Source organism: Mustela nivalis (assembly GCF_964662115.1).
Source record: "Mustela nivalis genome assembly, chromosome: 2".
In the NCBI taxonomy this organism is placed as follows: Eukaryota; Metazoa; Chordata; class Mammalia; order Carnivora; family Mustelidae; genus Mustela; species Mustela nivalis.
Genome location: NC_139021.1, coordinates 66,345,944 through 66,362,117, shown reverse-complemented (window position 1 = coordinate 66,362,117; position 16,174 = coordinate 66,345,944).

The window sequence follows — 16,174 nt, the reverse complement described above, 5'->3', positions numbered from 1 at the left end:
CTCTACTGAGTACCATTCACAATTTCAGGTGTGCCCTATAATGGGAGAATCACATCCAGTTCTATAGTTTAGAAACCGAGTTTAGGAAAGACACCTGTCTTGCTTTATTTATAGCAGAATTTAAAGCACTTCCTTGTAAGTTACTGTAGGTGAGGAACACCTGAGAGAGTTCATGAGAAAGTACTTTGTAAAGTCTCAGGTACTCAATAGTAACCTATTGGGCTAGATTTTCCTTTAAAACTGTGGTTAAAAATAATCTGTGATCAGCAGGGGCATCACATACCCCTTGCTCCTTATCCCCTACTGGAGACAGCACATTTCTCACCAGCTGCCATTTGCTAGAATAGCTGCTTCTAGGAAATCAGCATCATTCAAAGCCCTGCCTTGAACAACATCCTCAAAAAGACCTCTCTGCCTTAATAGTTTTTCCCGAGTAGGCAGCACTCTGTGCTACTTCTCCTTTATAACAATTACAGTTCTAATCAATGTCTGCCACCTGGACTTCAGCACAAACTCACTAAAAGCACGAACCACATTTCTTGTGGGATACTTAGCACTATGCTAGGTGCATAGATAAACATTCGAAATGAAAGTCACAGCATTTTACATAATACCCTCTGTAAGAATCTAATTGTTACCGTTTGTTCACTTATCCATTATCTATCTCCCTTATGAAAATATGGGCTTCACAAGAATAGGCGCTTTGCCTTCCTTATTTCTAGTCCTTTATATTCTTAACATCTGGAACTTGGAACATATAGGTGCTCAATGAGAATTTGTTAAATGAATATTGGTCTCTGTATAGGCTGTTGTTGGCTGACTTAATGGAACTTTGAGATCACCACCTTCCATTTTCAAAGCTCCATGATTGACTGTTGTGAGCACTCCTGGTTTCTACATACAATAGCCCTCCCCAAACCCCTCCGCCCTGCCCAGACCCTTCTTCATGATTCCAGTTACCTGCAGTCAAATGGTCTTGAAGCAGATAATCCTCCCACCAAATCATCAGATAAGTCAGTAATATTCTAATGCTGCCTTCACAATGCCTAGGTCATTGACCCCACTTCAAGGTATCACATAGGGATGTCCTCTCACAGCACACGAAAAGGGAGTACAGTACACAACATTTTGAGAGACCACACTCACCTAACTTGTCATAATATACTATAAATAATTGTTCTGTTATTTCTCACCTCTTATTGTGCCTGACATATATCTAAATTTATTGCAGTATGCATACATATAATGGGTTCAGTGCTTTCTGTAGTTTCAGGCCTCACTGGGGGCCTTGGAACATACCCCAACAGGTAAGGTGGAGTCCAGCATTTGACTTATCTACAGTTCAAATTAATATCACTATATTATATTTTAAAACATACACAAAAATTAAAGGATGAGAAAATGTTTGAGATCTGTTATACCATTTTTTTTTTCCTGGATGACAGTTATCCAGAGTTACAGGACAATCAGCCACAAAGTTAGCTGCAAAGCTAATCTTTTGCAATATTCTTTAAGCAAAAACCTGTGTTTAAAGACAGAGCTCTCTATAGTCAAGGTTCTAGAATGTATGAGAGAGGGGCAAAGAAAAATGATTTGCAGGTGATTGAAAAGTGGTTTTATTCAGATGTTCTTTTTCTAGTTTCTAGTTGAAGTTACTGGTGAGGGAGGTAATCAAGTATTCATAGATCATAGGAGAGGTCTACTCAAAAAGTGAGAAGTTCAAAGTACTGAGAAATCAAATAAAAATTAGGGATGTGGGATTCACAGACCTGTACCCCTGGGGATAAAAATATGTTTATTTAAAAAAAAAAATTAGGGATGTGGAATTTTATCAGACAGTGGAGTAGCAGCAGAAAATTTTTGCAGACAAACTTTCCTTTCAACCCATGCCCCACAGAGAAAAGACGAAATAACCCTTAATGTTCAACCTGGACTACGTTATGATTATCACTACAATGGCAGCTTTAAAAAGAAATTGATGGTGTAGGAAACTGCTAGCAAATATTTTTCCGGAATTTCTTCAAGACATGATGGGTTAGCTCAGTCTTGGAAAAATATATGTAATAGAGGAACAGACTAAAAGCATAATGGAGTCTCCCTCTAGTCATTTCAAATGCATGTCCTGACTCATTGTATTACTTTCGAATGAAAAAAGATCGAAATACAAATTTTTCTGTGGTGTGGTATGGCAACCACAGAATTTCTATTTGAAAATCTACTTAAACAACACAAGAGCATGATGCTGGTTGTTCCTGGTATTTTTCCAATCTGCAAAGTCACAAACCCTGCTCCTGTGTTTTCTAGTTTCCTTGGTATGTATGGGACACACAGCAAGGCAGCCGCTTTGGCCATTTAATGCTTTGTTAGAATACTCAATCTCAGATTTTGCTCAGAACTAAAAGAATGAGCGCACTTCTTTTTCTTTTCAGTTATTAGTTTGATATTGAGTGCTGTATCATTAAATTTACTGGCTTCTGATTCGTATTTGCAATTCTTCTGTAAAACTTTTGGCATAACAAAAGCTGAAATCCTTGTGATAGTTTTGACTTTTGGAGTGGGGGGATACCATGAGGTTTACACAGGTTAAAAATTTATCTGAGGGCGCCTGGGTGGCTCAGTGGGTTAAGCCGCTGCCTTCGGCTCAGGTCATGATCTCAGGGTCCTGGGATCGAGTCCCGCATTGGGCTCTCTGCTCAGCGGGGAGCCTGCTTCCCTCTCTCTCTCTCTCTCTCTCTCTCTCGGCCTGCCTCTCCATCTACTTGTGATTTCTCTCTGTCAAATAAATAAATAAAATCTTAAAAAAAAAAATTCATCTGAATACACAAGTTGTTCATCCCTCATGTAGAATTAGTAAATAATGTAGGAAGAAAACAGGACCCCCTAAGGCTGTCTATTGGTCATAATAATCACTTAATATTTTAGAGCATATCCCCCACCAGATAGCTAACCATATCATTTGTAAGGAAGCATGAATATAAGCTGTTAATACAGTTTTGTGTCTGGTTAACATTTCATATTGTATCTTGAGCACTAATATATTAGGCATTTATAATGGGCACAGATTTCATAATATAGAAGTAACCCTTCTTGTTGAACATAGATGTAGTGTTCCACATTTTTGTAAAATTGGTGATAAACATCTTTCCATCTACTTTAAGTCTTTGCCCACACTTCAGATAATTCCCTTAGTAACGCTTCTTAGAAATTAAACTGCCGAGAATATTAGTGTTGAAAATAGCTTATGTTGGAGTTTTTGTGTGTTCGGGTCTGTCCTCAGCACTTCACGTATATGCATTCAATATTAGTTCAATTTTACAGAGGGGGGAAACTGAAGCACAGAGAGATTAACTCTCTAAGGTCATAGGGTAAGTGGAAAAGCTGAGATGCTACCCCAGGCTATTTGAGGCTGGAGCTGGTGCTCCTGACCCTTGTGCTGTATGGACTCTCTAATCACTTAGGTAAACATGACCTTCGCAGGTCATCCACATTAGACTTGGAAGTAATAGACCACCTACTTGAACCCCTGGACGCTACAGAAAGTAAAGCCTACAAAGAGTAAGTGACAAAGTCAAATCGCTGGTAGCAGATCTAGGTTTTACATCTTGACTCCTCATCCTGCAGTCCAAACACTTGTTATTCCAAGGGTGACCCATGAACCAAAGCATCAGCCCCACCTGGGAGCTTGTTAGAAATGCAGAATGTCAGGTCCTACCCCAACCCTCCAGAAGCAGAATCTGCATGTTAACAAGATCCCCTGGTGATTCCTTTGTACATTAAAGCTGCAGAAGCTCTGGCAACACACTGTAAACTTGATAGATCTTTGTACTTCAGTGGAAAATCTGCATGTAAACAGCTAGTATTTCCACAGCATGAAAAAAAAAGTAATTTTTCAGTTACTTAAAGCTTTTATGAGGTTGAAGCATATGAAACTGCTGTTATTTTAGAGAAAACGTTTAATATTGGCAACTTAGTGTGGCTCAACTTCTGTGGGTGGGTGGAAGGATAACAATAAAACAGGTATTAGTTTGAGTAGAGACTGGACTTGAAGTGGAAGAGGTTATTCCCAGTGAATATACATGTTAGTCAGGGAAAAAAACACAAACAATTACATTGCAAAGTGGTAAGTGCTTCAGGAGAGCATTCTGAGAGCTTTGGAAGAAGGTAAATGATGTTCTGGAAAATAAACACGGAAAATCATTTGCTTCTGTTAGTGGCAAAAAAGGCAGCATACAAACCTTAGTCAAAATATTATATGGGCGGGGCGCCTGGGTGGCTCAGTGGGTTAAGCCGCTGCCTTCGGCTCAGGTCATGATCTCGGGGTCCTGGGATCGAGTCCCATGTCGGGCTCTCTGCTCAGCGGGGAGCCTGCTTCTCTCTCTCTCTGCCTGCCTCTCTGTCTACTTGTGATCTCTCTGTCAAATAAATAAATAAATAAATCTTTAAAAAAATATATTATATGAGCATACTCAGAAGCTTCGCAGAATCGAATTTAAACCAATTGGTTAAGTATATAAGGTGTTCCACAAAGTTTGGGAGCTATAACTTGCCACTTGAACTGAGAAAACTAAGAACTATGTTGGCCGTTAATAGTCATAGTAGATAATGAGAGTTTACAGGTCTCATCATTTAGGGTGTACTATTTTCATGGGCCCCACTTTGGCCGTTCTTCTTATTTTGAAGTTAACAGTTTCAGGTTGGGTGAATTGAAGAACTGGCTTCCATACAGTATGAATGAAGAGAACAATCATAGGAGTAATATTTAAAGATGCACTTTTCTCTCATTCTCTCTCTCTCTCTCTTTTTTTTTTTTTTTTTTTACCGGAAGCTGTGAGTAACCTATATGCAAGCAGTATGTGTAAATATAAAAACCTTGGTTAAATATTGTCCATTCTCAAGTCCTTTTAGGTATCTTGCTATTCTAGAAATGAGATTGCTATACAGATTTTGCATCTTTACAGTAGTTGGTTTAGAAATACTTAATTTGGGGGGAGATGGTTGAATAGGTAATAATTCCACTTTACCATCTTTTTCCCCATAATGAGGTACAATACTGTTCAAAGCAGTCCTAAGAGCCTGAGAAGGAAAGTATCTGAGACCAAAATTGGGCAATCATTGGAGTGATACATGAAATGCATTGAGCAGGGAGAAAATGACACGAGGGTGGGATAGATCGCACATAGGTACATGCAGGTGGTAGCTTTCAATATTCCCCACAGCCTCCCTGCAGGCCTGAAGGGTAAATGGCTTCTACTTCTCACTACCATCTTTATTTTTATGAATCTAGTCTGGCAAAACTGCCTGCAAATGTCAGAAGTTTGATTCCTAATGTATTAGTTTTCTCCCTTGTCTGCCTTCCCCTGCCCTTCCCTCACATCCTTCTAAACTTTTACCAAATCTCCCAAATACTATCTGGGCACTGGGAGAATATAAGAGTAAGATCTAGCACCTTACTCTCAACTTGCTTGTAAATCAACTTTCTTCCTGGAATAGCAAAGATAGGACAGCCACAAAAAGCTATTAATACCCAGCAGTTGGTGGTGATTGTAAAAAAGGACAGATAGAGTACTATGGGATCACAGAGTGGGGAGCAATCACAGCTGTTGGTGGAATCAGGGAACTCCTGCCTGAGGAGTAATGTTTGAACTAGCTCATGAAAGGCAGGCAGGCTCCAGAGAGGGAGAAGGAGGGATTCCCCAGAAATGCATGCCACAGAGACTAAGGCCCAGAGGAGGAGGTGGAGGGGATTTGGGGAATGTTTTGCACTGTAAAGAAAAAGGAAATAAAGAATTTGCTTACTTATTATTTATTTATTTATTGCAGGGGAGAAGCAGAAAAAGAGAGTAAATATTCCCTTCAGTGGCTCAGCTCCAGCCATGTCATGAGAACCACAGGGTTCTCAAACTTTAAGCTCACATTACCTGAAAGGCTTGTTAAAGCCTATATTGCTAGGTCCATCCTGGAGTTCCTTATGTGGAGGGGGTTGTGGGGAGGAGCATGTGTAGCCTGAGAGTCTGCATTTCTGTGACGTTCCCAGGTGATGCTGGTGCTTCTGGTCTGAGAACCCCTGTCCAGAGATATGGCCAACAAGCTCCCATCCCACTTGCTATTTCTTCTGCCTGGAAATTTCTACCCCCAGATAGTCCTAGTCACATGGCTCCTGGCCTCGGTTTATTCTTCTCATTTTTTCTCCTGACACTCTTTATTCCTGGTCTATGCTGTATTTTCATAACCCCTATCATATCTTAACACTATGGTGACTTTTTTTTTAATCCCCCATTAAGATATAAACCCCATGAGGGACAGTTGTTGCCTAAAGCAGTGCTGTAATTCCTAGCACCTAAATTCCTGCGTTTTTAGGCATTAAAATAGCATTGGGCACATAGTAGGCACTCAAATAGTGTTGACTTGCACCAAAGTATAAAATGCCTAGGAATAAGTTTAATTGAGGTGAAAGACCTATACTCTGAAAACTGTAAGACGCTGAAGAAACCAAAGACAACATGAACAAATGGAAAGATACTCCATGCTCATGAATTGGAAAAATACTGTTAAAGTGTCTATATTACCCAAAGCAATCTAAAGATTCAGTGCAATCCCTGTCAACATGCCAACAACATTTTTCACAGAACTTGCATACTAAAGTTTGTAGAACCACAAAAGACCCCAAAAAGCCAATGTAATCTTGAACAAAACTAGAGATACTACAATCTCAGTTTTCAAGATATGATACAGAACTATAGTGATCAAAACAGTATGACAGTGGCATAAAAACAAACACAAGATGAATGGAACAAAACAGAACACAGAAACAAACCCACACTTACATGGTCAATTAGTCTAGGACAAAAGAGAAAAGCATATGCAATGGGAAAAAGACAATGTCTTCAAACAGTACTGGAAAAACTGGTCCTTTGCATGTAAAAGAATGAAATGGGACACCTTCTTATACACAGAAATAAACTTAAATGGATTGAAGACCTAAATGTGAGACCTGCAGCCGTAAAAATCTTAGGAGAAAATATAGGCAGTAATTTCTTTGATATCAGCCTTAGCAATATTTTTCTAGATAGGTCTCCTAAGGCAAGGGAAACAAAAGCAAATAAACTATCAGGGCTAGACCAAAATAAAGAGCTTAGCACAGAAAAGGAAACACAAAATGAAAAGGCAACCTACTGAATGGGAGGAGAAATTCGTACAGGATAACTCCGATTACATAGTTTAAATAGTAACCCACTAAGAATACAACTTATCAAAACAAAACAACAACAACAACAACAAAAAACAAAACTCCAATGATCTGATTAGAAATAGGCAGAGAACCCGAATATACATTTTCCAAAGATGACAGCAGGTGGCCAATAGACACATGAAAAGATGTTTAACATCACTAATCAGGGAAATGCAAATTAAAACCACAGTGAGATACCCCCTAATAGGTGTCACATTGTCAAAAATTAAAAAGGTAAAACATGGGAATGTAGACTGGTGAAGCCACAATCGAGGTTTCTCAAAAAGTTAATAAAAATTAACTTAATTAACCATAAGATCCAGTAATTCTACTAGAGATCTACTCAAAGAAAACAAACACACTAATTTGAAAATATATAGGCATCCCTATGCTATTACAGCATTACTTATAATAGGCAAAATATGGAAACAACTCAAGTGTCTACCAATAGATGAATAAAGATCTTGTACACATGTACACGGATATTATTCAATAGTAAAAAAAAGGGAGGAGATCCTGCCATTTACAACAACTTGGATAGATCTAAACGTTATTATGCTAAGTCAATTAAATTAGAGAAAGACCATATGATTTCATTTATATATGGAATCTAAAAAATAAAACCAACAGAAACAGACTCAAATACACACAACACACGGATGGTTGCCAGAGCAGAGACGGGTAGGGGAAGGGGTATAAGGAGTGAAAGGGAGTGGGAGATATGGACTTCCAGTTATGGAATGAGTAAGTCAAAGGGATGACAGGAACAGCATAGGGTAGTAGTCAATGATATTGTAATAGATTCTATGATGACAGATGGCAACTACACTTGTGATGAACTTAGCATAAGGTATAAACTTGTCAAATCTCTATGTTGTACACCTGAAACTAATGTAACCATCAGCTATACTTTGGGGAAAAATTAGTGTTGACTTGATAAAGGAGATACTGTCTTGGAATGAGAGGTGAGCTTGGGATTCGTATAGATTGAGTCAGAGAGGATGGAAGACAAGATAACTCAGGCCATACACCACATTGACTCCATCTTCCCATCCAAGTACTAACCAGGCCCGACCCTGCTTAGCTTCCGAGATCAGACAAGATCGGGCGCGTTCAGGGTGGTATGGCCGTAGACCACATTGACTCCATCTTAAAGACACACGTCTTTAGTTTTATTAGTAAAAAGTTTGGGGTCAGGGGTAGTAGGGAGGGAGAGTGAAGTAGAGTAAGAGCTTTAAGTAACTGCAGAGTTTCAGAATAGCTGCTGTGAAGGCCAACTATATTCTAAGGGAATAAACACCCTCATTTAGGGCAGAGGAAAAACCAGTCAGACTGTAATTCTTTCTGAAATGCAGAAGTAGTCTTTCTGAAATGCAGAAGTAGTCTTTCTATCTCAATCTAAGAGAATTTCCTACTTGTCACTTGCAGTCATTCCCTTTTCCTGACACGCAGAGGCCTGAAAACTCCTATGGGGGAGCCCAGTTCTTCCTGTGTCCTCCTTTTCTGCCCTGTAAGTCAAGGGCATAGAATACAGTTTCCAGCAGCAAGTTTTTACTCCAAACAGCCTGCTATACAGGGTTCTCCCAAATCCCTCTAACCTTCCATATGTTTACCAATTTTGATGCCAAATGTATTGCTACTACATCATGCACACATGATATACCTTCCATGGAAACATGATCGATATGGCCAGTCCTATTAGAGTCTCTTACTAGAAAACTTGTGTCTTCATTATATTCACAAAAGTCTCAAATAGGAACTTAGACTTTTAGAGGATTCATAAATTAGTCCCATTAAGAGGGAAATCTAAAAGATAGAGGAGGGACGTGAAAATATGGCAAATAAGGTCACCTGTATAGGTGGTCACAGATTCTTTAAGTGCAAAAATAAGCTCATCTGGTGATATAATGTGATACCCTAGTTGTAACATTTAGCAACGCTCAATCTAAGACTGAAATGCTATACAAATACACATTGTGTGTGTTAAAAGTCAAGAGTAGGAAGAGGATTGTTGATCTAATGTAGTTGCATTTTCATTCTCCCCCCATTCTCCCCTGTCTCAGTTTAGATCACTGGATTAAGATCAAAGCCATCTTTGGTTGCTGGAGGGAAAGGATAATTGAACGATGGGTATTAAACAGAGCCCTTGACGTAAAGAGCACTGGGTGTTAAATGCAATTGATGAATCATAAGATTCTATCCCTGAAACTAATATAGTATGTTAACTAAATTGAATTTTAAAGATTAAAAAAAAAAAAAAAACCCAAAGCCCTTAAGAAGCAGAGACTCTTCTCTCTGCTTTGGGGATTCCTAACCCTGCCTGGAACAAAGGATTGGTGGTAAGGCATACCGCCAAGGCTGGTACTTGGTAAGTGTGGTACGATGAGGGAAGACGGGCCTGGAAAGATGGAGAGGATGGTGTACCTCCAGTCCTGAGGGAATTGACAGGAGGAAGGAAAAGGGAAGCCCATTCATTTGGCTAAGAGAACATGAAGACATTTTAACAGAACTTTTAATTTCCCAGGAAGATGAAAGATAATAGTTTTGTAATAGGTTATCTAAATGAGAGACTTTCCAAATATTCTAATATTAGACATAATAATATACTTAACATCTATATTATATTCCAATTTATAAATTTTGTAAGAAATTTGTTAACATTAGAGGAGGCAAGGTGTAGGAATCCTCTGTACAGTAAATGTAAAATTTAAGTTTAAGGGATGCCTGGGTGGCTCAGTTGGTTAAGCAGCTGCCTTCGGCTCAGGTCATGATCCCAGCGTCCTCGGATCGAGTCCCACATCGGGCTCCTTGCTCTGCAGGGAGCCTGCTTCTCCCTCTGACTCTGCCTGCCTCTCTGCCTGTGCTCGCTCTTGCTCTCTCTCTCTGACAAAAAAATAAATAAAATCTTTAAAAAAAAAAATTTAAGTTTAAGAAAACAAAACTGAGGGGTGCCTGGGTGGCTCAATGGGTTAAAGCCTCTGCCTTCTGCTCAGGTCATGATCCCAAGGTCCTGGGATCGAGCCCTGCATCGGGCTCTTTGCTGAGCAGGGAGCCTGTTTCCCTTCCTCTATCTCTGCCTACTCATGAATTCTGTCAAATAAATAAATAAAATCTTAAAAAAAAAAACCTGAAAAATCATATTTTATCAGGTCCTCTATCTACTATGTTTTCATAGGGCTAGGTTTTCTGTTTTTGTTTTTGTTTTGTTTTGTTTTTTAGGAAAGAGGCCAGTTAGCTTCCTATCTCTTCAGACACCTAACTCCATTTCTTACCTATAGTCTTACTCTTATTCCTACCACCTGGCATAAAACTTGGTCATACTCCCCTATGTTAAGTAGTAAAAACAAGAACAAAACCCTTTCAATTATTTATCAACTCTCCACTCCGACTTCATGGATAAGCTTCTTTAAATTATGGTCAGCACTCACCGCTAATGTCCTCACATCCCATTTGTTCTTCAACTGACCGAGCTCTGGATTTCCCTCACCATTTCACTAAAAGCACCTCTGATGATAATACAACTGAGATCTTGAATGGACAAGCCAATGGATATCACTTTGTCATATTTAATGTGACCGGCCTCACCTTTCTTGGATCTTACTCTCCTGGGTTTCTTTCTAGTACTTTCTACTAGTTTCTCTGGCTCTCCTTTCCCCCCATTGTTCTATCTTGGTTTGAGTTATTTTTAATGTAATGAGTGCTTCCTAGATGCCCATCGTACACGCAATGGTTTTAAGATGGCATACATCAGTTCCTGGAATCTATTTCACAGTCTAGATATCTTGAGCTTCAGAGCGATCTATCCAGTTGGGTACTTTATAAACCCCTCAAACTACACAGAGCTGTAGTACTTACCCTCTGTGCAAAAAGCTCAGTTCTATTAATCCTAAGAATCATTTTACACTATTACCTCCTTTATCTCCTCTTCAGTTACCCAATTGTGAAAATTCTACCTGTTAAGTATTTCTTAAATTGGTTCTGTCCTTTCCCTTTGATCGTTACTGCCAGAAACCAGGCTCTACCATGTTATTACCATGATCACTATAATATCCCAGTCTTTTGTCCTCAATTATTAGCCTTCAAGTCTTCCCTTCTCAATGATGGGAAAGGGAATTTTCCTTGAGGGGCAGGGAAAGAAAGTAATCTAGATTTTTTTTTTTTTTTTGTAAAATTCTTGATGAACATCTAATCACCCTTGGAAGAAACTAGAACTTCATGTAATGGGACATAAAGTAGTTCATGACGTTGAAGGCTTACCTCACCTCTCCTACCAAGAGAAACACCCTTTATTTTGTTCATACTTAATTGCTCTCATTTTCTAGATTTGACCAAGTTCTCACTTATAGTTTTTTGCACAGGCAATATATTCCCTGTGTCTGGAAAGCCTTCACTTAATTTCTATTTCCTTATGCCTGAGATGAGGACCCTGTTCTTGGAGTCCCAAGCATTCAGAAGAAAAATGTAAAATACTTTGCATATTTAATAATTCACTCAGATTTCTGTCTTTTAAAGACTCTTCTCACAACAAAAAAGCCTTTTTTGACCTTTCAGAGGTCTAGATTAAGTGATCCATTCTCTTGCACTCACTCAACACCAAGAGTTTTGTCTGTGGGCACAGTGATCCCAGAGTTGAAATTGTTTACTTATCCAAGTTACTCATTACACTATGCACATGGACTGCTCTTTTATCTGTAGCCCCACACTAGCAGAGGGCCAGATATGCTATGAATATTTAAAGAAATGAAATTAAATCCTCCCTCATTAAATACTTCTCAGCCTCCTAAGGCTGAGAAGCCATTTTACTTCATTCCCAGTAACCCTAAGGAATAAGAAAGAGTAAGATTTCTGGATTCGCCAAACAGTGTTGTTAACTATAAGGACTACTTCAAACTCAGCTGACCTGGGTTTTAGTCCCACTCCACCAGCTCTGCAAAAAAAAATTGTTTTTGAGTTTTGCTTCCTCGTTTATTAAAGAAAGGGACTGATCTCTAATTTTGTGATCTTTCTTTTCTGATTCTATGATTTAAGTACCATTTACAGAATAAAAATGCACATTTTGAATCTGTGTGAAGTACACAATTCTAAAAACCCATTTGGATGGATTGCTTCTATAGGAGAAAGAAATAGAAGAACCAATTTAATGAAATTGGTTAATCATTAAATATCAGAATGACCACTGAGAGAGGCTGCTATTTATTTCCTAGTATGTTTCCCCCAAGCCATACTCACCATTCCCAGCCATTATTTCATAGCCTCCCATGCAGCCAAATCTATCTAACTAACTCTCGCCAATAGGCAGTGAAGGCGAAGACTGTTATCTTAAAGGAGAGTGACCAACATTTTCCATGGTCCTGCTGGCTGGACCTCACGAGCTAGACTCAATGAACCACATTTGAGAGTTGAGTGTTGAGCATGGCAGAGACACAGGACAGAGTCCATTTCTCTGGCACTACCAACTATACCGGCTTGTATTTCTACATGAGAAAGAAATTTCTTGTTCAAACCATTGAGATTTGGGATTGTTATAGAAAAAGAACAAACAAAAACAAACCAACAAACCCACAACCCAACATAAAAAATACTAATATTTTATTATTTTCAAAGCACACTGGGAAGATGGTAATTTTGCTGAAGCAATTTTAAAGTTTGCTTGAACCTTTAATAAAATAATTTATGAAGTTTCCTATACTACCCAGAACAAGCTACTTGAAAACTTCATATTCTACATTCTACTTTATTATGAAGAAACTAACACCCAGAGGTAGACTGGAAAAGGTATTTGTTTGGCAAAGCAAATTCTAATCCTATGAACCAGTTTTCTACTGAGGGATCGTAGTGAAGACTAGAACAGTTCACAAGACAACTTCATTTTCTGATCAGCAGTTCCATTTACACAGACTAAAAGACTAATGCTTTTGTAGCTTTCACAATATAAAATTATGGAATAGTAACATCCTTCACTACTTTTCAGGAAGTGGAAGTGATCATGCTTCATGGTATTACCCAGAATGTATCCTGGTGCCATAAAATAAAATCTTCATTACCAGATTGGGCTCCAAGAAGTGGTCCAGAAGCACATAAAACACTCCTCTTTCTACTTGCTCAATGGCAGAGGGAATGCTGATCCCTATGCCTGCCTGGGAGTTCAGGTCAGAGGAAATAGAGACCCACAGCATTGTATGCTTTTACCAAGCAAAGCGAGAGGCCTCAACACACAGAACAGATTGTGGGGAATAAAGCTTTTGGAATAAACACCTGATAATCAGCACTTAGGAGTTGCCCTTTGAGCTAGTGCATAAAGAAAACTTAAGTTATTCTCCCATTAATAAGGGCCAAGAGCTCAAAGGAACTTTCCAGAGAACACTGAAGAACTATAAACCACACTGACTTGTGAACAATAGGTTCAAAAACCAAACTTAAAACCTACTGTACATCTTTCATAATTCCCTAATGCCCCTAGAGCTCAGACATTCCAATCTATCATTCGTGATCTGAGATGGCTCATTTTTGCTTTAGGCCCTTATGATGAATGGGGCCTGCCTTCTTTAACAAAAGATGGATCAAGGCTGAAGCGCTCCCTCCTCTGGACTACCGAAGGAGTCTCAAGGCTGAAGAAGAGTGAAAGAGAGACAGGAGAACCAGAGAGTCTGATTATAGAGGTCTTGAAAGCCAGGCAAAGGATTCTGGATTTGATGTAGTCAGTAATAGGAAGCCAAAGTAGATTTTTGAGCAAGGGAGTAAGACATGCAAAGGCTTATTTTAGTAAGATCATTAGAACGAGAATGGAGTAGAGAGGTAGAGCAGTTAGGAGAAAGCCATATTACTTTGGGCTAGGATAAGGAAATACTGATATGGCTGGTGGCTATGGCAAGGGAGAAGAGAGAGGACAAGGAAGAGACTTTCTATAGGAAGATGGTAAGGAACTAAATTTGCAGACTTGAAATAAGAAGATAGCTAAACACTTGAAACAATGCTTATTAAAGAAGGAAACACAGGGAATAAGTCTGAATCCATGATTTACCATCTAAATCAGGACTCTGCTCAGACTGAAATGGGGTATTGCCAATTACTAGGCCAGAAGACCAATTACTATTGCCAATTACTAGGGCCAGTCTCAGGCAAACAGGGATTTCGAGCCACCTTACCTGACAGGAGTTTTAACTACCACCATAGAAGACAACACAGATTCCAATGACCACTCGGTACTCTTGAACTCTAGCTCTGGGTTTCTAAAAGTAGACATTAAAAGGAAGCCACCATTGGAGGGTGAAAATAAAAAGCTGCTGTTGAGAGACAGAGGAAGAGCCAGAGTGGTAAGCTGGAAAACAAATAGGACATCCCTGAAGTTCAAGCTGTTCTGAGTCACTGTATTTCTCATAGTTGTCTGCTTTTCAATAGGTCACATCACATCCTGATTTGGGGTCTCTTTCCTTAAAGGTTTCAAGGACCAAACTGCCTTCTTAAAAAACAAACCCTGTTTCCTTCCATTCCTAATTCTCCATATCCCTTTTCTATGAAGGACTAGTAAACCAAGGTGGAGGTATGGGGTGTTAGGGGCAACAGGGTGAAGGATGGGGGTGTGGATACTGCATGGACACTTACTATTCAGCATGCACCAGCTGTCTAGTGGGCCATAACCATCCTTGCACATACATACCTATGGTCATGGGACAAAGGCAGTCCTTAGAGTTGCTCCCCTGAAAGGAGAAATGACCACACAGTGACAGGAAAGAAGTCTTTAGCATGTGCAGGGCTGAGTGAGGAAGGAGTGTTCTAGTCCTTAGCGGGCACATCCAATACCACGGGGCTCAAGTCCAACAAGGAACCCTAGTGTCAGGAAGCATGTTCACACTCCTCCCCAGCTGAGCTATGGAAGGGCTGAGTGATCAGAACAGGTGAGGCCTGGGATAGATTTCCACTCCTCCCTTCTTGGTTCAGAGCTCACTAATCAATCCTCATGGTCTCTTCATTCCATCCAACATTTATACATTGTCTACTAATGTTATGTGTGGAGTTATTTACTAAACCAAGCTATCAGAGGGCATGGACTCTGTTGGTTAATGTTCTTGGCACAGAGTATTATTACTTGTTGAATAAATGAAGGCACACACCCATGGCCAGTTTCTGTGCTACTTTGTTTTTACTCATCTTACACTTTCCATCCCTTGTGTTGTCTGCCTGCTTTTCTAATGAGGATTCACCATCAGTAACTCATCACCTAGAGAAGGGAACAACAATTAGACTTCCAGTTTTAGCTACATAATCCACTTTGTTACCCTGAAACTATCAGTTCCCCAAACAAGATTAAACCTTCAGTTTTCCTTAAGACCAATTATCTTCTGTATCTTAAACGAGTGACAGAATAGGAAGTAGTTTGTCCAGTCAAGCAGAGCCAGGTTAGAATCCCAACTGTGCCCTTACAATGACCTTGGGTTAGTTAGCTCTGGGGTTGGATTACCCAGTTGTACTTCATTTAGCTTAACTGTAAAATGGGGATATCCAAAACTGCATTATATTGTTGATAAAGACCTACAAAATTGTTTTTACCAAAATGCAAGAAATGGGGCTGCTCCATAATTAACAAATCCTAAACCTATTAAAGGAGAAAAAGTGAGGTGGTTTAGAATTTTAACGTTGAATTGGAAACAAAGATCACACGAAGTAACTATGCCACCATGTCATGCCATTAGGTTCTCATTCACTCAAGAACGAGACATGCAGAAAGTAGTTCCAGAGGGAAGCCATGTCTTTCGTGATGAGAGAATGGCCTATTTAGTAAGATGAAGTTAAAATCCATCTCTGGTGGGAATGTGCTCAGACACTTCCAGTTTTAAAGAAGCTCTAGATTTCTACAGTGATGGACAGGTAAGGTGATCTTCAGTTTCTCCAATGTTTCAGCTTTATTCTCCAACTTTCAGACATCCGGTAATTTATACATTTGGAACT